The sequence below is a fragment of the Siphateles boraxobius genome, unplaced genomic scaffold (genome assembly GCF_051911475.1).
Source record: "Siphateles boraxobius isolate OS27281-9 unplaced genomic scaffold, OSU_SipBor_1 20, whole genome shotgun sequence".
Lineage (NCBI taxonomy): Eukaryota > Metazoa > Chordata > Actinopteri > Cypriniformes > Leuciscidae > Siphateles > Siphateles boraxobius.
This window is the reverse complement of record NW_027508811.1, coordinates 14,097,953-14,121,056: the sequence shown is the minus strand read 5'-3', so window position 1 is coordinate 14,121,056 and position 23,104 is coordinate 14,097,953. Positions and strand designations below refer to the sequence as shown.

Here is a 23,104-nt window from a genome sequence, read left to right as displayed (position 1 = left end):
CAGCTCACTGCGGCGGGCCAAGGCGGGTCGAAACCAGGTGCCTTTCATTTAACCTCCAACTGACGCATGGCAGATGATCTATGCTGGCAAACCTCAAGTACAGTAGACCATTTTTAAAGGAGTAGATCACCAAATAATGAACGGTCATATCATAATGTTTTTACAAACCTCCTTGACTTGACTATTCTTTTTGTGGAAGGCAAATAGAGAAATTATGAAGTATGTAATGGTTGCTCTTTTCCGTGCAGTTACAACAAATGGAAATGAGGCTTTCAAGATTCAAAAAGGATGCAAAAGCACCATAAAAGGGTTAGTAAATGGCAGCAGAATGTTCGATTTTGGGTGAGCTAATCCTTTGCACAGAGATTTATATGTTTATTAAAATGTGTGATTTATTTCTACTGGCAGAAGGTTTAGTGATGTCATTTGGGTTCGGCATTAGCATACATAATTAAGGCTGGGGAGGGCATCTGGAATGGGGCGAAGCTGGTGTCATTGGGCATAATTGCTTCAGGAGGACATAATTGGGCCGCTGGTTGATTTTCAAAGGCTCATCCCTCCGTTGTCGTGGACACAGCCTGTGGACTTTGGCCTGATGCCAAGCAGGCTCTTAAAGAGCACACAGTATCTATTTGTCTATAAATGGGTGAAGAACACAATTAATCACTATATGATATTATAATATCAGGTTTTCAGTTTGATATTTATAAATATGCATCATTGTATTTCAACAAACACATTGTTGTTATTTTTTCTTATTATTATTAATAATAATGAAAACAAAGTTATGTATATAACTGAATATTTAATTAAATGTTTATATATACAGACAATTACTATTGTACTACAATTACAATTACTATATATATATATATATATATATATATATATATATATATATATATACATATACAGGATGTAATTCATTAAGTAAAATTACTGTAATTTAATTACTTTTCCCCCGAAAAGTATATAAGAGACTCCTCTAAATTTTTCTGTAATTTAATTACAATTACTTCTGATGTAATTGCATTAAAAACTGTATAGACTATAGAACAATTCTTTATAAAACAATAGTGGATTTAACATCAAAATTTACGTCAAATGTCTAAATGTTTTGATGTTTTTAATGTTTTAAATGTTTAATCTTCTCCCTTTTGAGTATTTTTGGTCCGTTGAAGTATAATTTATGCAATTTTATATTATTTATCTGAAAGAATTAAAAGAGCAGTTTCATGTTTGTTCAACTGGTCAATATTGATATGGGATTTAGAAAGTAATTAGTACAGTAATGTAATTATTTACACTTTGAAGATTGTAGCTAGTAATCAATTTACTTATTTTTTTCAATAGTACCTTGTGTGTGTGTGTGTGTGTGTGTGTGTGTGTGTGTGTGTGTGTGTGTGTGTGTGTGTGTGTGTGTGTGTGTGTGTGTGTGTGTAAATATATATATATATATATATATATATATATATATATATATATATATATATATATATATATATATATATAGAAAGAATTTAATATAAATATAATATTAGATAATCAAATAAATTATCCAGGTGTAATGACATGTTGCCGGAAAATGAGTGCATATGGTGCAAAACCATTTCTTATTCATTTCGAATTTTCACCCCATTCAAACTGATGTTCTACCAGAAAGACTCAGGAGATAAAATGATGTAACAAAGCATTATTTTATTGACAGCCCAGCAAGCAATTAATTATAAAGTTCTTTGGCGTAGGCCCTGTCCGTAGTTCATAATCCGAGGGTAGCGGATCTGCATTTCCTGCCTGAAGACGAAGGCAGGGGCGCAGCCGACCCCCCCGGGAGGTATGGACAGGACCATCCTGGTGGTGGTGGGGAGGATGGATGTAGTTGTCGCGACAGCATCTCCGAACTCAAACGTGTGTAAGTACCAATCTTTAATACAGAGAGTATAAGGACGTGATTGGATAGATGAGAAGGTAATAAGTGACGTAGTAATTAAGTCTTCCTGGCAGAACTTTATGCTAAAGCTTTCATTTTCCAATACTAGGCATCATTCTCACATTTCACTAAAACCTCATCTGTGTTGGCCAGCTAGGTAGCGTTACCTTGACAACACATCTAAATCAGAACAATTCGTAATATTCTATACCTCCCAGAAATCCAAATGGTTAGGTTTGCAATGCATAATGACACATGATCAACAAACAAAAGTTGGAAGTGACAGTTCTGTCAGCCAGCCCGAAACTTTCTCAGATTGGCCCAGAGCCATCCGTATTGTTGAGCCCTGTGTGTGTGGGTGGCGTGTGTTGAAATGGTGCTATAACACGTATTGTGATGTTATCGGTGTTCATGAAAGATGCAGCAGAGGACCAATGCTCTCTACCTGAGGTGTTTTTCAGGCAGCAAGGCCAAGAAAAGGAAGAGATCGAGCTACAGATTCGTTTTCTGAGTCTTGAAGGTGGGGTCAGGTTATGTGATCAAACGATAGCGAAGATATTGTATGTTTGCTCTCCGCGTGTATGTACTGTATCTCTTGGTGGCCTGTCCGGCATAGAGGTTGTGGGCAGGCCTTTCGGCTGGCGACCTAGTCCAAAAATCGTGGCCTAACATTTTTATCATCCGTCAGCGCAGATAAATCTGGCCTCCCGGCAGCCCTGGCAGCCTCCCGCTATCTTGTCACATTCCAGACAGTCGGGGTCGGTGGGCTGAGCCAAGCCAGGCCGGGCTGGGAAGAAATCAGGGCCAGGTAATCCATTACTGTCCGGGGGCACGTCTCCCCGCATACGGATTTAATATCAGCCTTCCGAGAGTTATGAGCCATCCCCATCCACAAACACATACCTGACTTATGCAAAACGACAGGCCCACAGCTGGGGGATTTGGACCCACTGTATTTTCTCTCTTTTGTGAGTGAGTGTGAGGTGTGTGTTTTTTTCCCCTTTGGCTCTGATGGTCGGTGTCTCACCCTCTCCTACACTCTCAATCTCCTCCGTGTCCTCTACCAGCAAAGGCTGGACTGCGTTCAGGATGCAAACGGACCAAAGAGACGCCTTCCGTCCTGACCCATTTCTGGAAAGGCAAGGTGACCTGGCTACAGAAGTGCCCTGGCACTCGCCTCGGAGTCGAGAGGTTGTGTGGCAGATGGAAGCAGCACGTTGAAGTTGACATTTGACCCTGATATATGTCCCCCAAGAGGATGTTCTCTCCTGTGATACTGAGGCTCTTTGTAACTCTCTGTGGTTTCTACAGGCAAACACATGCAGAAAAAGCCCCATGGCCATGGACATGGATAGGCATGTCCCAGTTCTAGCCCTTGTAATGTAATTGTAATAAATGGCAAACTATGTGCAAAAGGAAGTGCTCAGGAAGCAAGGTAAGATTGTCTCAGGTGGTACATTTGCCCCGCAGTAAAAAGGACATGGAGGTGAATTTTATGGAAGCCCGTTTCTGCCTTAAAGCTAAAAAAAAAAAAATATATATATATATATATATATATATATATATATATATATATATATATATATATATATATATAAAGTGAGACATCAAACCTAAATTTACAGGAAAGAGTGACAATTATGAGAAATAAATTTGTAGTTGTGAGAGACTGAATCATTTTTAGATGAAAAGTTAGAAAAAAAATGTTTGAGATTTAAAAATTGTGAGATATAAAGTTGCAATTTACAAGACATTATTGCAATTATAAGTAGAAATAATAATAATAATTTGTTACATTTATATAGCACTTAAGTTGTTGTGATATATTTTGAAGTTGCATTTTTAGATCTTGTGTATAAAAAAATTATATTTAAAATTGCGATGTAAGTTGCGATTTACAAAAAATTATCACAATTACGAGAAATTAATTGAAAACCATTTTTCGGTGAAAAGTAAACATTTGAATTTGAGGTGGAGAAATAGCATACAGTAGGCCTTTGTGAGAAATTATCTCAAATGCTAAATAATAATGTTGAGATGTTAAGTCACATTACGAAAAAAAAAAGTTGCAATTGTGAGATATAAAGTTGCCATTGTGGCAAATAAAGTCATATTGTGACATTTAAAGTCAAAATTACAAGAATTAGAGTTTACTTTGAGCTAAGAACAGGCTTCCATTAGTATGAGAATATCAGGATCGAAGGTTAACCCTAGTGAGGCCAAAGCTATACCATCACCTGGCAAATCACATCGGTGTGCTCCAGGAAAACACATGGGCTGCGGTCAGAGGGTCTGGATCTGACTAGTGATGAGACTTTGACCTATAACAATAGAGGCTTTTTATAGATTTCAGCCAAATGTCAGACTTAATGCCAATGCTTGACCCCAGAAAAGGCCAATGAATGCCATGGGGCAGAGATAGATGAAAATAAGAAAAAATGCTTCAATAAATAATATGATTGCTTTTTAGTCAGCCCTGAAATGGACTGTTGGCAAGTAAACAAAGATATTTGTTATTATGTCCTCTGAATGTGCTGTGAAACTTCGAAAGTATCAGCCCCTGACGCATTTGGCTGAACTGAAAGTTTGACAGTGAAAACATTTCCAATTAACCTTCAAATAAAAGACATCTTAATGAAATCTCTCGCTATTTCAGGTTTTCTTCACCCCTCTCTTTCTAGTCCCGTCTGTAGCTTATGGGAATCGTGAGGTTACTCTGGGACATTAAATTTGTCATAGATCGGCAAGCTTGTCTCTTTCCAGCACTCTCATAACTTTTTCAGCATTCTTCTAGAATAAAGGGGGAAGAAAGAAAAATGCCTGAGTAAGTTCAGCCTGCTGGGAAAAAGTTGGCTGATCCATCAAACCTGCTCTCGGTTCTGGAGCTACAGCCTTGTTAGCTAATTGAATATATGAAAAATGGGGATACATCTGAGTGGGATTTTACACCGACCTATGGGTTTCATCTTATGTATGTTTTATCAACTCAGCCTCATGCTTAAATCATAAAGAGAGCTTTAATACAAACATTATGAATGTGATAATATGCAACTTGGATGTCATCACGTTATGACCAGATGTGTGAGCACTGCTGATTCAGGCATGCAAATCTCTCTTTCTCTCTTCCTTTCCTTCCCCTCTTGTCTCATCTATCTTATCTGTTCCTTGTTTCATCCCACATTTTCCCCACTAACACATCATTCTTTCATTTTTCCTTGTTTTTTCCCTTTTCTCTCCCACAACACAATTGCTCCTCCGTCCTCACCTCTCTCTTTCTCTCTGGCCACGTACACACTGTAGGTAAATACAGTTTTCACTCATTTTAGGAGTGCGTGAGTTTGGTTATATTGATTATATGAAAGGGTTTTATTCGAGAAAAAAAAAAATTCTGTCATAATTGACTCATTCTCATGTTGTTTCAAAACTGAATGATTGACTTTAGAACTAGATTCGATATTTAGTTTTTAATTGTTTTTTTTAAACTCAACTTTCTTCAAAATTCTTCATGTGTTTGTCTGTCTGTCTGTCTGTGTGCCTTTCTGTCAGTCTATCATTCTATCTACCGTTCTATCTACCGTTCAATCAATCTATCTTCACTTGCAACATATAATTCATCCAAACATACTGAACACAAAACGTTTCATCCATGTTTCATGTTCAGAACTGCAAGTTGCCAAATCGTTGATATATGGTATGCGACAGTGACTCCTGTTTCCATAAACACACTGACTTATTATTTAGGGATTTTCAATCACTTTTACAGTCTTTCTCAATCACTTTGGCTAATTTTGTTGAAACAGTCTTAACATACTGTAAGTGTAATTGTCACAACTATTTTATAGCACATCAAAACTGGATTGCACCCTAAACATTTAATTAATGCTTCTTTTTTACTGTCAGTGAATTCACCCAAGTTATTTTATTTTATTGTCATCATGTAAGCAATAGTCAAAATGTTTAGATGTGTTTTTTTTATCATGCTCTAGGCTCTGTCTATCAGTTTTGTCAAGCTGAATGCTGTTGTTTATCACACTGAGCTTTTTAGATACAGATTTCCTCAGTAGGTACAAATTGACAGGGAATTACAGTATATTACACATAAAAACAATATGCATATTTGTATAAATACAGTACATTTATTGTTTTTGAAAATGTGTAGCAAGTACAAGAAAATATCAGATATTTATGTAATATTCATGGATGTCTGACAAATATCGATCAGATCATTCTGCATGTGATGGCTCACACGATGAAAGAATATATAGAATTTGTGAAGAGTATGACAATCTCATAGAGAATCATTTCATCAATTTTGATCAGGAAGCCATGTGAATTATTATGCAATTTGTTGACAATTGTTAAAATCTGGTGTGAACAAGACACTAATCGTTCAGATAACTTATTGTTTGAGAAAAAATCTCATTCAAGAATTGAGCCAAGGTGATTGAGGAAAAACTGTAAATGTGGTTGTCTCTGCCCAACTTTGCTCCTGGCCTCGCTCTCTCTGTTTTTCTCTTTTTTCTTTCTCTCGCCGGACCGGAGGGATCGTTAAGAGAAAGCACTGCAGCTGGCGGATGCGTTTCTGTGTGCTGCATGCGGGTCTTTTTAAATAATGAATGAGGTGCGGTGCTGTCACACAGACTTTTGCCTACTGTTAAATGCTGCACTGACGTCTGGCACAGCGACTTGTTAAAGTGTTAGAGGCCTACACATCCGCCAGCAATTTATAAGGGTCTCCAGAAACTTCCACCTCTATCCATTCTGATCAAGGAGCACTCCAGACTCTCTCTCTCCATCCCTCCCTCTCTATCTCTTCCACCCCCAGTTATTTTCTCAGCCCTTTTCTGTTCCTCCATCTATCCTCTCTGTCCGTGTCATCCCTCACCCAGGCACTCCGTAGTTTTCAGAAGTACAGTACGCATGTTTTTTCCATCCTCTGCTCACGAGCACTTGGGAAAGAAAAATGATCAGCGCTTCCTCGCTCATTACGTCGTGGACTTGTACCACCGAATAAGCATTTATCCCCTTGAGGGTGCGGAAGTGTGCCGATGTGCCTCATCAGATGGTCTCGGGGATGATGGGATGTGTTCGTGGCGAGTGGAACGTGTGAATGGTGTGAAGCCAGGGTGTCATTCAGAAGGAGATGGGAGGAAAGCTGCTAGCATGCCCTTGTCTATCCGAGACACCCTCTCCATTCTGGAGAAATAAGGGTCAGGAGTCAGTCAGAGTGGTGCAGCTAATAGAAGATTTATGACTAACTGAATATGCAGATCTGCTTGCTGTGATTGACCAGGATCCACATGCTGCCCTTGGGTACATCTTTGCATTTAGAGAAAGAGAGAACAAGGGGGGGATGACTGCTTTGGGGGACCGCAGAGGAGCATGGAAGAAAAAGTGCAAAAGGAGAGGACAATGGAGAGAAAAATGCACTGGAAAATTAGGCAGCCTCTCATTTTCGAATAGTCCGACAAGATTGTACGGTCTCTGGCAGAAACAGCTATTAGTCATTTGTCCGGGGGGATGAAATCTTCATGTTTTTTTCTTCTTTGTTCTCTCTGCTCACTTTTTCCCTCATTTCAGGCAATTTGAACTCCATTTGCAAGAGTGCAGATACCGCTCTAGAAAGCAGATGTGTTTTACTTTATTTGAAATATACATACAGGCATAATGAAGCTGAACCCTGACCGGGGCTCTGCCATCATATAAGTGCTGGTAGTTTCCTGGCTCTCTGCTGAATGTCTAGGTAAAAACTCAGCACGAGACATCCGTCTAAGATGAGAGGCTTGAGATGGAGAAATTATAGAGCGGGGCCTGGTCTGCAAAATGAATAGGCATACTGACAAATTGAATTGAGTTGCATCAGAGGGCCTCCATTTAATCTCCTAAGTCTTTTTCACCCATTAAAGGAGTCATTCAGCGCCCATCACGTATGCAGGTCCTGCCACCCCACAAGCCGCTCTTTATGTTCCAGCTACTCATCTCTGCCATTTCAGCTTTGCGTCTGAGTGCAAGCTGAGTTTTAAAGTGCCTGCGTGTGTGTCCATTTGTGTGAGGTTTGATTTAATGATTTTCTGGTTTTGTATAAGTCATCTTTTGTCATAACAGTTGCATACATATGGCGGTATAATATGGCAGGTATTAAATGTCCATCGGAAGACTCGCTTGGTAATAACCATGATTGTTTCAGAAGGCAGTGTGGAATTGGTCATTAAAGGATGACGCTATATACATCCAACCATGATGATGTGTGATACTACTTAGTGTGTTACTATAAGTCTCTCAGACAATGATAAAAAAAAATATGTATCGTGAGTGAGTTTGTGGCCAACAACATAGGGAGAAATTGTTTACCTGTCCATTGACATGCATTATGTTTTAGTGCCCCCTGCTGGACAGATATTAGGACACCTGTACATTCTTGGAATTGCAAAATTGCAGTGCATGACAAAACACATTTTGTTGGATATTTTATTTATTCAAAATGTAATTAAACAAAATCTGTTTATGTAACAGTTTATGGTACACACATTTAAATTAATGGTAATTTTTTAAATGTTGATACATTTCCGGGGGGGACGGGGGGATGGGGGGGGTGGGGTTGGGGGGGGGGGGGGATTGGAGAGTTTGTCCTTTCTCATCTTCTTTCCTAATGGAGACAGTATGAATTGCTCTGACATTTATATCACATCCCTGATTCCTTACAGCTATAAAAGTCCAGCAGGTAAAGTTTATGTGGGTGTCTTAAGTGTATTACAAAGCGTCTTTACAAATTGCATTAGTGACTCATTCCCTTCTCTCTGTTTTCCAACTCTTTGTCAAGTGATGAAATTCCACAGAGGACCAAGACGTGTGCAATATGTGGTAAGAATAGATGAAGATGAGAACGATTAAAACTATAAGGGCAGGGGAAATTTACCACCAAAATAAAAGAAAACTGATTGAATGAAATACCTTTACTTTTTTCAACAATTCTTTGAGTCGTTTATGTTTTTGTGTGAACACGAACACGAGTGTTTTACAAAAAACACATCTAAAAAAGCATGCTACCACCTTTGACTCTTGTGCTTCTGTCTGTCCTGTGTGTGTGTGTGTGTGTGTGTGTGTGTGTGTGTGTGTGTGTGTGTGTGTGTGTGTGTGTGTGTGTGTGTGTGATGCTCTCTCTCCCTCCCCTGCACCGTGTGCCCCTTAAACGTGAATGTGGCCCATAGGAGCCACCATGGGAGTTCTGACGAGCATGCTTTGATAGTGTGTCAGAGCAAATTAGCTTCTGTGTGGAGGTGCCTTGGCACACAAAGCCGCTTCCACTCCTTCCATCACCCTGCATATGTGCACAAGATTATAATTAATAAGCAGGCCCGTCAATCACACTTTAATAATAATAATTTAGCATTTAGGGGGCAGAGTGAGGTTATTGGCATCTGTGCCTTTGATGTGGAATATGGGCTGGCTAATAGGAAGGCACTGAGGCAGAGAGGAAGGGAGAAAGGGATGGAGGGACAATACCCGCCCCTTTCAGTTTAAAGTCGGCATGAAACGGAAGTTGCGATAGTCTTTCCTTCCTGATTGTAACGTAAATCCAAGTGAAACTGCTTCTCATGCAAGAAAAAATGTAGGGATTACATTTTTGTCCATCAGAAATTGATTAGATCTTTGAATCATTGTGGTTTGCTATTGCTATGACGCGACCTCATGTGAGCGACAGGTTGTCCCACCCTCACACTAGTGAATACGTCATCAGAGAACAGATTCTGTTGTAAATATTAGAGGGCACATAGAGGTGTCTGTTTCATTAGTCCACTGGATAAGATGCAATCAATAGTATATTCGGAAGAATTTCTGATTTATTATGAAACAGTCAGTTCCATCCTCGAAGAGTTCTGGTTTGTCTGTGATTTCTGTTACGGTTGTAGGTGGCAACAAGTCGAATGATTTTAATAATTTGTTCAAAACACAGATCAATTCAGGAACAAAACAAGGCTGCGTCTGATATCGCTTACTCTTTTGAATAAGTACTTCTAACTTTGTGCTAGAACTGGCAGCACAGGCCTGTCAAATTTCACAAATATTTAGATCAGAAAAACAAAGATATGTGAACAAACGGTATGTTTTGGGCACTTGCATCCATATAGGCTACAGCACCCCCTGCTGTATTGCAGTAAGCATTGCTTTACCCTTCAGTTGGACATTCCTAAAGTTGACACGGATGTGTTCAAACAGGCTTGAAAGCTACTGTTTTTGTGTCAAATACTTTCTTTTCTCCAAACTTAATATGCAGAGACATCTACAAAGTAGCCACCTGTATGGAGATTTCTGTTTGGGACTATAAACATTACTTTGCCATATCATGTTTGTTTGTTTGTTGGTTTGTTTGCTTGAAGAACATCTGACCACTCCCACATAAAATTGGCTAAACTAATGGAGCTCATTAACTGCTTGTCCAAGCAATGGAAGATGTGGGGAGTGTTCAGACCACTGGTTTTAAAACGATAATTTTTGCAATTCCGTTTAGTGAATCCTGTGATGCAGAAATTACTTAAACACAGAAAAGCTGCGTATCACAATTGTGAATCAGTTTGGTAAAATTAACAATCAGGCTAGCTGTTCCCCTCTGTCTCATGCTCTCTCTCTCTCTCGTTCGTTCACTGAGGTGACCATATTGCCATGGCCCTGTTCCACTGTCCCTTATTACTCAGACACATCTGCTAATTGCAATGAAAATAACAAAACAACATATGTCAACACCCCAGAGACCACAGCACTGGTGTCCTGCAGTCACTGAAATGAAGAGTGATGGTTGACAAATGAGCGCTTGATTGGTTACATAAATTACTTTCAGTCGACGGAGCATCTCACCAGGCACTGCAAGCAAACAATCATCATTAAACTAGGGATGAGAAGTGCTAGAGAGAGAGGACCGGGTGAAGAGAAAACGAGTGGCAGAGACAGACGAAAGAATAAGAGGTGGATGTATAGGCAGTGGACAGTAGTTGTATTTTGTGTATTATTTACTTATAGAAATTTAAAATGGCAAGTACACACAGGTGAACAGTTATTTCAAGCAGGAATGAGGCTGCTTTCTGGGACAAATTCCAAACTGCGTTTTTGCACCCTTGAAAAGCGCTTCGGGAAGGGAAGCTCCAAGGGGTGTATAGGGGTGTTCCAAACGAAAGTGAACATCTGAATCCCTTCATGAAGGGCCCTTCCACAAGTCTGTGAAGAGAACATGTGATGGTCACTTCAAGGAAGTCATTTAATCGTTTATGGTCATGTGACCATTAAGTTCACATATAAACAGAATAATTCAAATTGTGTTGTTTTGTTGTAATATTGACATATTACACATATTTTCGTCATGCATTTCATATTAAGTTAAAAAAAGTTTCATAATAAATGTGTTTAATGTTGTATATGTTTAATGCTTAACTTCTAAAGTAAGGAGCAGATTGGGAATACACACACACACACACACACACACACACACACACACACACACACACACACACACACACACACACACACACACACACACACACACACACACACACAGGAGAAGAGATATTCTGATTATTACTGTGTGAAGAATTTTTCAAACTCAATGGAATATGAAGTTTTAATCCACCCCAAGCCAATCTGAGAAAGCAGCAGCTGGTAAACATATGTGATTATTTCACCGGGGTGTCAGAGCTTGTCTAAACTAGTGACCGCAATGCTGAGGTGTGTGAGACAAGATCAGTATGAACAATTAATTATTTGAATTAAATATTTTAATCCGTATTCTGTGTCATTTTTCATTTACCAATTGTTTTTCTGTATGTAATTTACATATGCCCATTAATTAATATTAAATGTAGTTGACACTGTATTTCTGGTCTAATCTGCACGCATTACTGTTTAAGATTAATTAAATAATGATTGAATTAATCTTCATTCTTTTAAATATTTTAAAAGATTGGAATAAGAGAGCACCAGCACACACAAGCAATCCCTTTTATCTGTCAAATTCATTTAAAAATGTAAACTCAATGGATGAAATATGATCAATAAGAGAAAAACACTGTTAATGAGAAGACTGCTGCAGGTTAGTGGGGAAATTGATTTATTTATTATTCAGAATGCACAGTTGGAAAGAAAATGTGTTTCAATGGCAACACTATCATTGCCAAAATGATTCTGCAGCAGTCAGGTGGTACAAGTCAGTTCTCTTTAAGTTGTTTATGTTCATTATTATTGTAATATTACAATAATTTGTAACGCTTTGCAGACTGTTATGACTGTGCATGTGCTTTAGAAGCGTTCATGTGTTTAGAAAAGTGTTTTAGAAAATGTGTTTTGGACAGTACTGAAGGGAAAGTGGGATATTATGCTTTTAAAGCTACCTCGCCATTGCTAGCCACGCCAAAATGACCCTACCCTTAGTAGCCTATAACCTCTGAATGTAATGATTTTGAACAATTAATTATTGGCTTTATCTTCAATCTGGATTTATCTGGAGTAGAAAACTTTGATTAAATTTCTAATTCAGGAATGTTTTGTAGTTTATATGGTGATTCAAAGATAAAATAATAATGTATAGAATTTGGTGGGCGTATGTATTTTTAAGATGTATTTTTAATGTTTACCAAAAGAGGGCAGTGATCAGATGCATTACCAAATGAGTTCATTGCAGTAAAGTGTATTGTAGCAATGTATTAGATGAATATTTGTCTGTGATGAGATAAAAAAGTTTTCCTGATTCCGGAACTCTTATATAAACTAGTGTCAGTGTGGAGATAGTCTCAATTGTGTATTTGTATTTGTACATTTTGTCACAAATGCTCTATGATCTCAGAAACTGTCAGCAGGGGGCAGACGTGTCTCAGATGTCTGATGATATGAGCCACACTTTCTTAGCAAGTTAAAGAATAACACGGATATATCGCGTTCGTATATATTCTATACTATATACTATACACTCTTTCTAAATGGCTGTCTTCGTCTCTTTTAGTTTCTTGTTAAGTTTCACTGTTCTTTATTTAAGAGAAGATATGAGCTTAAATGGTGAATAGTTAGCAGCAGCCTCCAGGATTTGCCTGCAGTAAAGATAAGTTATTTTTTGTATTTGGCTTTTTAGACTGTTCAAAGTGCCTTTGATGTGTCTTTATTAGAAATTCTTGTTGATAAAATCAAACTGACTGACAGTAGTTTCTTATTGTACTTCAATAAATAATTATATTGGTTGGGATAATAATCGTAATAGTGATCTTGCGGAGGATGGGCTGTCAGGCTTGTAGGCACAGAGAGATTCACAGACCTGACAGAACTAGCACATATCTGAGACAGAGAGAGAAAAGCAAAGTGGGTGAGGATGAAGGGATTTTAGGAAAACAGTTATGAAAGAGCATGTACTTAGTGTTTTTAGAACTCAAACTCAGTGAGTAGTGGAAAATATTTTTTTTTAAGAGGAGAGGCAGGCCAATGAGAGGGAGAGAGTGTACAAAGAACAAAAACAAAATTTGAAAACATGACGTTTAAATATTCTGATATGATAAATGAGAAATAGATGGTTGCAATCTGCCCAAGGAAACATAAAAAATGTATATAATAAACAAAGAGAGAGGATACGAGCAGAAATATGGGTGATTGCACTGCTTTCATGGTCAGATCACATTAAAGCCCTGATATGTTTTAATTGTGTCTCCTTTCCTTCATCCCCCCTTTTTTCCCCACAAGTTACATACGCTGACCTCGCATTAAAAGCAGAATCTTTTAATTTTCATTATACTCAAGCACACTTCTCAAAGCTGTCTTCATTTCGGCATCAAAAAGGTACACTTTTTCCGCAGCTTGTTTTAATATCTAGCTGTATAATTAATTATTTTGTTTTCTTCAATTATCTGCATGAAGCATTGAAAATCATTGCATTGAAAGCCACGCATACTATTTCCCTACTACCTGACAGATATAACTAAAATAGGTGTCCTGAAATCACTGTCTCTTTGACAGCAAGGCCTGTAAACGAAAAAAAAAGGGGGTCAGGGGAATGGCAGGCACTTCTTTGATAATCAGAAACTCTCTCTGCCTTTTTTCTGCCTTAGAAAACATGTCAAGTCACCTTTTTATACTTTATTCTTCAAAGTTTGACAACTCATCTTTTGATGCTCCACTTGTTCTTGCACAAGGCATGTACTAGGGTGATTTTGTAGTTTAGAATCAGAAGAATTCCCTGTGACTTGATAGGAATGATAGGAAACCCCTTCTCATGATATGATTCTAAAGCGCCTAATAGTCCCTTTTACAGTCTATGAATAGTCCCAAGACAGCGGTCCAGAAAATTGATAACCCCTGTAATGTTTTTCCTGTTGCAGCACTCAGGCTAAATGGATTATCTTTATCTTTTGAAGTGTGTGTCATTGAGTTCAGTAGCTCTGACCTATTTCTGCTGGACATTTTGAAGCATTTGAGCTCTCTATTCAACCAGCAGTCTCCTGGGCTTTGGCTTTATGATACAGGTACTCTATCAGGCTCTTTTTTCTAAAACACAAATCATCCTGTGCAGATTTAAACACTGCTTCAGCAGAAAGCCTTGTTCCATTCCAGCAGTAAAGTGTGTGTGACTGCAGAAGAGCTAAATCTAGTAGGCTATTTTATGATGTCCTTTGTTTGAATGTAATATTTAAAATATGACATGTCTGAGCCATGGTGCATGGGAATAAACATGCTCTCTACATAATATATAAAAGTGGTTTTGCTCACAAGGAAGAAGGTTTGGATCTATTCTGCATGTCTTAGTTCCCCCTCTTGCATTCCTGTCACTATACACTCCTAACTCAAAACATATTAAAACAAATTGTAATTATGTAAATGGCATGACATGTGTTTTATCTTAATAACACTATAAAACTAGAATTTAGTATTAGTATTTTGTCTGATTTTCTTTTAATATGAGTTTATTTTATCTGACTGCAGAGGAAGTTTTTTCACTCAAAAATAAATAAATAAATATATATATATATATATATATATATATATATGTATATATATATATATATATATATATATATATATAAACAAGAGAAATCTGTCAGTGTGTAGGTGTGTGAACCGGTATCATACACATGTACACCATATACAGTTACATGCATGTATCTGTGAGTGTCTGTGTTTTGTAGTGTGGCTAGGATAATTGGATCATTCAGGGTAAAGGACAAGGTGATGGATGACAGTTTAACAAGACTAAGATTGCACAAGATGGGATTTCAAAGAGCAGAGAATCTATAGCCGCCCGCAGGAGTTAAGACAGCGCTGGTCACGGGCTGCCAGCAAGCGCCTGGCACTCAGCCAATCTCCTCTATTAGAGGAAGAGTGGCTTACAGCTACAAAACTGAGACAATGTGCTATTTCTCACTTCAGCATAAAGAGACCACAGAGCACTGAGATAAGCCACAATCAGATGCAGCACAGACCAGAGGAGATACTTCAAAATGTCTTCTTAAGGAATTCATCAAGTTCTTTACGTTTATGTCCATGCCTGATGACCACCTTTTAGGATAATTAGGAGTGCGGTTTTCATTATGTTAAGCTTCTTAGAAAGTGTTAACTAATGGACTTGAGGCAATTAGCAGAGCATGTGTTGCTGTCAGAAGTTTATTGTTAAACCATTTGCTGCTGTATGTCTGTGGGAAACGAGAAAGGAAAGTTATGAAGGGATATAACAAATGTGCTGGAAATAAAATAGTATGTCAACTGAGGAAATAGTTTTACGAACTGCTGCTTTTAAATCCTGCAATGTTCACCTTAGGATTGACATGTCTGGATCATTGTCTGAAATGTGAAATGTCTTTTCCCAAAAAGTTGCATGTTCTTATTTGCTTTTGCATGTACTCCATGCAAACAACAAATATATATATTATTGAATAAAAATCTCTGAGATGAAAATGATATTAGTTAGTATTCTTAACATACAGTAAGAGTGCCATTTAAGTCATTAAAATTCCCCAATTTTATATATTTATTTGTTAATTTGGAACATTAACACTCATTTATTGAGGTTTCTAGATTTTTGTTTACTTGGGTTTTTTATTATGGCGTGTGTGTGGTTTAACAGTAAAAACAGTAGATGGCAGCATGGCTTAGCGAAAGCTATAAATTCCTCATCCATGATTCCATGCAGATTCCACAGGGCTACATAGGAATCGCAATGTATGATGTCATCTGAAACACGAATGAAAAAAAAAAGCTTGATTCCTAGATTCCTATTATATTTATTCCACCACAATTCTGCATGAAATCAATGAAAAATATCCATATAAATGTAGTAACATTAGGGAGTATGCGCATGAATTTATTAGTTGATTGTGTTATCTCCCTTTTCTTGCAGAAATGCATGAAAAAAATTGTTTAAATAAGCAATAAGTAATTGAATCAGAAGGACATAATTGATATGTAGGATGATGGAATGATTCAGTAATGTTGGCTGCAGGGTGGGCTGACCAATTTCATATCCTGCCAGGAGAGTTAGACTTCTGTGGCATTGCTCAGCGTTAAGCCATCATAAATAAACGGTTTCATTCCCTTTAAGCTTTCAATGTGATTGATTTCACCCAGTGCTTCATTTGTCATTTTAAAGTGGAACAAAGGGTACAATTCAGACAACAGTTGCTTTAGTGCTGTTTATTAATTACAAAAACAAACATTGGAGAAGATTATAGTTTTAATTTGATGTATGCCCTCCGAGCACTTCAGTGCTGATGAATTGAAGTTCAAGACTTAGGCTGCATCCGAAATTGCATATTTCCTTACTATATAGTAGGTGAAAAACAGTATGTGACAAAAGAAGTTTGTCAGAATTCACAGTATTCATAAAAGAGTATTTTACAAGGCAAAAAGTACCCGTGACTTACTACTTCCGGCGAGATTCTGAAGTGTGCATACGATGGACACTTTAATTCAGTTTAATTCACATTTATTTCTATAGCGCTTTTCACAAAATGATGTTTTATTAACAAAGTTCAGGAGAAGCACGTTCAGATAATTAACATAATTAACTCGGGTCGAGAGCATACAGTTAATCAACGATAAGAGGTATACAGTCAGCAGACCTACCTCCGTTCGTTGACAGTTTATCAGCATCCCTCCACCACCCCTTCTCCACACTTCTAGTTCTAATCACTTCTATACACGGGGGGAGTACTCTGGGTTCGGGCCAAATTCAGAGCTCAGACCCCTCCCCCCGGACAGCACGCCAAATACGCATAAAGCTTTACTCCATCAATTATATGTAAGTGTGAACTCGTGAAACATATTATTTCAAAGCAGCTTTATAGAAAATGCATCTGTCTACATTACAATTTACAAACTTTACTATCCCATGAGGCCACAGGAGAGGATTTATGAATGGCAGTAAAGCAACGTGACTGATGCTGATAGGTCACATGATAGTGACAACATGGTGAATGTAGTACGTCCAGAATATTCATACTACACACACTCATAATGTATAGAACATACTTTTTTAGCGGATTACTTATTGAAAATAAGTGCCCACTCAAGAGAGCATGTGATTTTTTTCTTCCAGAAATAGGGAAAAAAATAATTTGTATGTATTTATCAGGACTGTGAAAATCTCAGTGCTTTATTGGAGTAAAATTGCCCCCCACTTTAAATCTTACCACAGACAGCGAGGAGAATATAAGGTTGAATGTCAACCACATGCTCGTTTTAGGGCAGACAGAGAGTTGGAGGCAAAGCCAAGGGCAAAAATTTAATACATCTCATAACTCTTCTTTTCAGGTCAAGAGCAGCAAATCCCAGTCCTGTTCTTGCAATGTTTCTATCATCTGTGCTGTGGATCCAGGTTGGAATGTCTGTTTTAGGCCAGGGTGCAAGAAACTAAGCCATCAGCTGTGGAGGGGTTTGGACCATTATCCCAGATCAAACAGGGCTCAGCAGGAACGGCACTAGAAAACACACTAAGCCTGCTATATTAGGTAAATATGCACTTGACATTAAATACAGGCTTATGGAATATTGAAATGCCCACATAGTGATAAAAGGCATTAAATGATGTGCACTTTAAATCACCGTAGTCCCTTACTTACGGTAAAATCAGTAAAAACAAATGTCTTATTGCTAGCAGCAAGAACAGCAAACACACCAGTGACACTAATAAAGCGGTTTCTGCAGCTTACAGCGATGTGCTAGTTAGTGGCGATAAGTTTGAATCATTGAATCATTAACTCAATTGATTAATTTAAAACACTGATTCATTCAGTTACGCTTCTACTGTGCTGTATTGCTCAGAGACACGACAGTTAATAAGAGTTTGGAATAATTTTCATTGCTAGAGCAAAACTGGCAATATTGTATCTAAAATGTAAGTTTCTCAATTTTAACTTTTTTGAACTGCATCACTCTCGCACTTTTTTTATATTACCTTCAACACCCCTTATGTGGATATTTTTAAATGATAGACAGGCAGAAATTCATTGACCTCGAAGACTTTGATGGATGGAAGCCTTTCCTGATGTGGCAGCCCTAAGAAACAAGAGGTCCACTTCACATAGAATTAGAGGAAAGGGGCTTCATATTCCCTGTTGCTAAATCCTTTATGTTAGGTACTCGGAGGAGGAGCTGGAAAGGCATAACCTTGACATGATACCGTCAGCAGCTCAGCATGTTCACACAATGTAACAGGCAGAGAGTTAGTGAAGCAATGACTGCAAGGCACTGGAACAGCTGAGGTTGAATAGCATAAAGTGATTTGATGTGCCTCCCTCATGCCTACAGTGCCCTGTTTTCATTCTGTCACTCACTCACTATAAATCCACAAGGCAGGGGCTGAGAGTAGGGTAAGCTTGCGTCTGTCATTTTCCAAGTGTCTCTTGCCCTTGTACTCTATTATGTTATCAACAAGTCTCTTATGGAGTGGTAATCGTTACCAGCATATTGAAGTGATTTCTTTTAGACTCAGTGAGAGAGATCGATTCTGTTTGTCATTCCTTCCTACTCGCCCATCTTACAGGGTGTGTGTAATGTGTGTGTGTGTGTGTGTGTGTGTGTGTGTGTGTGTGTGTGTGTGTGTGTGTGTGTGTGTGTGTGTGTGCGTGCGCGCGTGCATGTGGTTTAGGTATAACCTATGTTCCCCACAAAGATGGCAATATCTAAAATCCTTGAACTTGATCCCCATGAGGAAAATAACTTATAAATCATACTATGTGGTGTCTTTTGAAACTATAAAAAGGGGTAGGGTGAAGGTTAGGGGTTAGAATATACAGTTTGTACAGTATAAAAATCATTATGGCTATAAAATGTGTGTGTGTGTGTGTGTGTGTGTGTGTGCGCGCGTGCACGGGTGACCCTGTGGAAAACAGTGAGCCTAATTCATTAAACATGTGGGGGGGAATCATTTCTGTGAACAAAATTTGTTCTAAATTTATGGAAAAAAATTAGGAACAACTGAAAAAGCACTTCAGGAGGAATAACAGAAGTTTTCATATTCGCGTAATGTGCCGATCGCAGGCTAGGATATGATATATATGGTTACATGGATTTGAAAGTACTTCTGATCGGCTGGTGCTTCGGCAATGAAAGAACCAATCAGAGTTCGGTTAGAGTTTCCTTAACTATGTATGCTTAAACTATATACACATAAATAAAAAATCAAACACTCTGATTGGCCTTATAAACGTGTTAAGACGACATTCTATGTTAAATATGTTTAATCATATCAGTAAAATAGTAAGAAAAGTGTTTAATAGATCAAGCTGTGACGTTTTAAAAACTTATTTACAGCTGGTTATTAGGGGTCTGTAATCTGGGTCTATATAAAAGGTGTTTATTGTGTTTTAACTGGTTTTGAGAATTGCAAACTTTCCATTGCCTGAGGATCTTGCTGAAAGTCTTTACAGAGAGCCATAAGTTTGCTGAGATTGGCAAAAAAGTTTGAGAGGAAAGCCCTTATATGGAGATGGTTTGGGTGTGTTTTATGCAAATCATTAACCTCAGGAACACAGTTGCTTATTTGGAATACTTCAAATTCATTAACATTAGAACATTTTTTCTTGAAGTTATAAATACTAATAATCCTCGTAATTATTAGTGAATGAAACCCAGTGTCTGAAAAAACAAGCGAATTGTATGAGCATCTTGAGATGATGAGCTAATGTTTGTGCTGTTTCTCACTCTCTGTGTCTCTTACCTTTTTATGTTCTCTGACCTTCACGCTTGTGGCTCTTTGGGTTGTAATTGGTGAGATTTTGACGTGACCTCTTGTCTCCGTGGAGACGTGTCCTTCGAGACCTTTGTGTGTTCATGTTGTGCAGAGGAACTCGGCTGATAAGTCATGCTACTGTATTAGTCACTGAGGCAGTAGTCTTAATGTCTTCTGGGCCACTCTAAGGGTGTCAAAACTAGCAATGTAGATGTGTGTTATTGTATTATTCATTTCATCTTTTTGTGTTTGGTGATTGTAATTTGGTAATACTCCACATGCTGTATTATCCTTTAGACAAAGTTGTCTTTGGGTTGGGTTTAAAAGAGAGCGAGGGCAAAACAAAATGGTCCCATGAGTTCTCCCTCTGTGGGAAAAAGGGGAGAATATAGGGGAGAGAGAAGATGAGAACAGTGCATGTTTGCAGCATTCATTTTATCACCATGGGACTTAGGAACCACGTTGCATGGAAAGATAAATGCTTATCTTATGTTGTCTTTAAATATTAATTTTAATTTTACATTTAATTTTACAATTTTATTAATTTTAAATATTAATTTTAATTTTACAGAGTGCAGATATATTAGAGGTAAACATTTTACAAACCTCTTATTGGTTATAGATGAATATCCACATCTTTTTTCTCTTGCAATCACACTAAAGCAGCATTTCTCAGCTGGTGTTGGACCTAGATTTTTCATTGAACCTGTGTGGCAACCCAACACCCAGCACTGAAATTGTTTGTTTTACATATGTAAATTGATCTTAAAAATTAAACATTGAAATGAATTTGCATTTATGCATTTAACAGGCGCTTTTATTCAATAGATGAACAATGAACAGTAGATGAACATGCATTTTCATCACAGAGCTTACAATATTTATAGTGTACATTTAATATTAGCTTTTACTTATTAGGCCAATAATATGCAAACAATATTAGTGTTGTTTTCTAGATGTCTCTTGAATTTCACTGGTTTCTTCAAGGTCATTGGAGCCGACACAAACCACTAAACTAAAGAAAATGTGTCGTTAAAGTGATGCATGGCACAATGTGTTCAGATATTTACTGTAAATGTTTTGGTAGCTTCAGCAGCTCATTTCTGTCTTTCGACTTTATTTACAAGTGCAGGAATAAAGAACTATGGAGGGTTGGAATAAATGAATATGGAGGGTTTCTCGTATCCATTCACTTTCTCACACTGGCAGACTTAGAGGGCAACCAGTGTTCTAATAGCAAATTACTGTATTGCTGATAGCTAAAAGTCAATTACTTTATTGCTGATAGCTAATAGCAAATTACTGTATTGCTGATAGCTAATAGCAAATTACTGTATTGCTGATAGCTAATAGTCAATTAATGTATTGCTGATAGCTAATAGCAAATTACTGTATTGCTGATAGCTAATAGCAAATTGCTGATAGCTAATAGCAAATTACTGTATTGCTGATAGCTAATAGCAAATTACTGTATTGCTGATAGCTAATAGCAAATTGCTGATAGCTAATAGGAAATTACTGTATTGCTGATAGCTAATAGCAAATTACTGTATTGCTGATAGCTAATAGTCAATTACTGTATTGCTGATAGCTAATAGCAAATTACTCTATTGCTGATAGCTAATAGCAAATTACTGTATTGCTGATAGCTAATAGCAAATTACTGTATTGCTGATAGCTTGCTGCCTTGGATAACTTTGGCTGTATACTTATAATTGAGGGTGGATAAATGTGGATAATGAGGCCTGAGATGTGCCTGTGGATACTGTTGTTTGTTAATATTCATTTTTACTAGAAAAAAAAAATTAATCTTGGCAGACAATGCTGACATTACTAACCACACTGTTGTGCAGGCAGTAATTAGGACTGGATGTAAAAACAAAACGTCTCGGTTACATATGTAACCCTAGTTCCCTGATAGGGAACGAGACGCTGCGTCAAACGCTGCGGGAACGCCCCTGCGTTGTGCGTCATGAAGCACGTATGGAATCAGCCCAATGGAGAGATGTAACGTCATAGGCGGGTAACGTCATCGACCAGGAAACTATAAAGCACCCCATGAACACAAGCGCAACAGCTTCTGACAGGCCTGAAGGAAGCGCTAGCAGGAATGCCGGGAGTATGGTGGAATGACGCAGCGTCTCGTTCCCTATCAGGGAACTAGGGTTACATACGTAACCGAGACGTTCCCTTTCAAGGGAACTCGAGCTGCGTCAAACGCTGTGGGAACGCTAATACCCACGTCGCCATAGGACCAAGTGACCACCATGTGAGAACTAGCGCACAGAGGACGAGAGCACCTGTGCCCCAGGGGTAGAACTTAAGTCCAGGTCGTAGAACTTAATGAAAGTATGCGGTGAAGACCATCCAGCCGTATCACAAACGTCACTGAGGGAAACTCCTGACAGTAAGGCTTTAGAAGCCGCCATACTCCTGGTAGAGTGGGCTCGTACAGCCAAAGGTGAAGAATGACCAGCCGACTCATAGGCAAGTGAGATAGCCTCGACCACCCACTTGCTCATTCTCTGTTTAGACGCGGGACACCCCTTCTTGGGTGGCCCAAAGCACACAAATAGTTGTTCTGACTTCCTCCACAGGGCAGTTCTGTGGACATAGGCGTCTAACGCCCTAACAGGGCAGAGTAAATTGAGTTTCTCCTGGTCAGACGACAGAAACGGAGGAGGACAAAAGGCCTGCAGAACTGTAGGTCTAACAACATTAGTAGGGACCTTGGGAACGTAACCTGGTCTAGGATGCAAAAAAGCCTTAACCATGCCAGGCGAAAATTCCAGGCACGAGGGTGAAACCGACAGAGCCTGCAAATCTCCGATTCTCTTTAGTGAGGAGATAGCAAGAAGAAAGATAGTCTTAAACGTGAGAAACTTCTCAGGAACTTCTTCGATAGGTTCAAGAGGAGCTAGGGAGAGACCTTCTAATACGATGGCCAGATCCCAGGCCGGCACCCTCGTACGAACTGCTGGCCTCAG

At 38.3% G+C, this 23,104-nt stretch overlaps 1 long non-coding RNA gene across 1 annotated transcript in view; it reads left to right on the top strand.

Moving 5' to 3' along the window:
• LOC143744700 (uncharacterized) overlaps positions 1-23,104 on the top strand; it is an 86,377-nt gene that overhangs the window by 25,953 nt on the left and 37,320 nt on the right. The window contains exon 2 of the long non-coding RNA XR_013205898.1: positions 17,699-17,895. This is a non-coding gene — a long non-coding RNA (uncharacterized LOC143744700). The remainder of the gene's footprint in view (positions 1-17,698; positions 17,896-23,104) is intronic.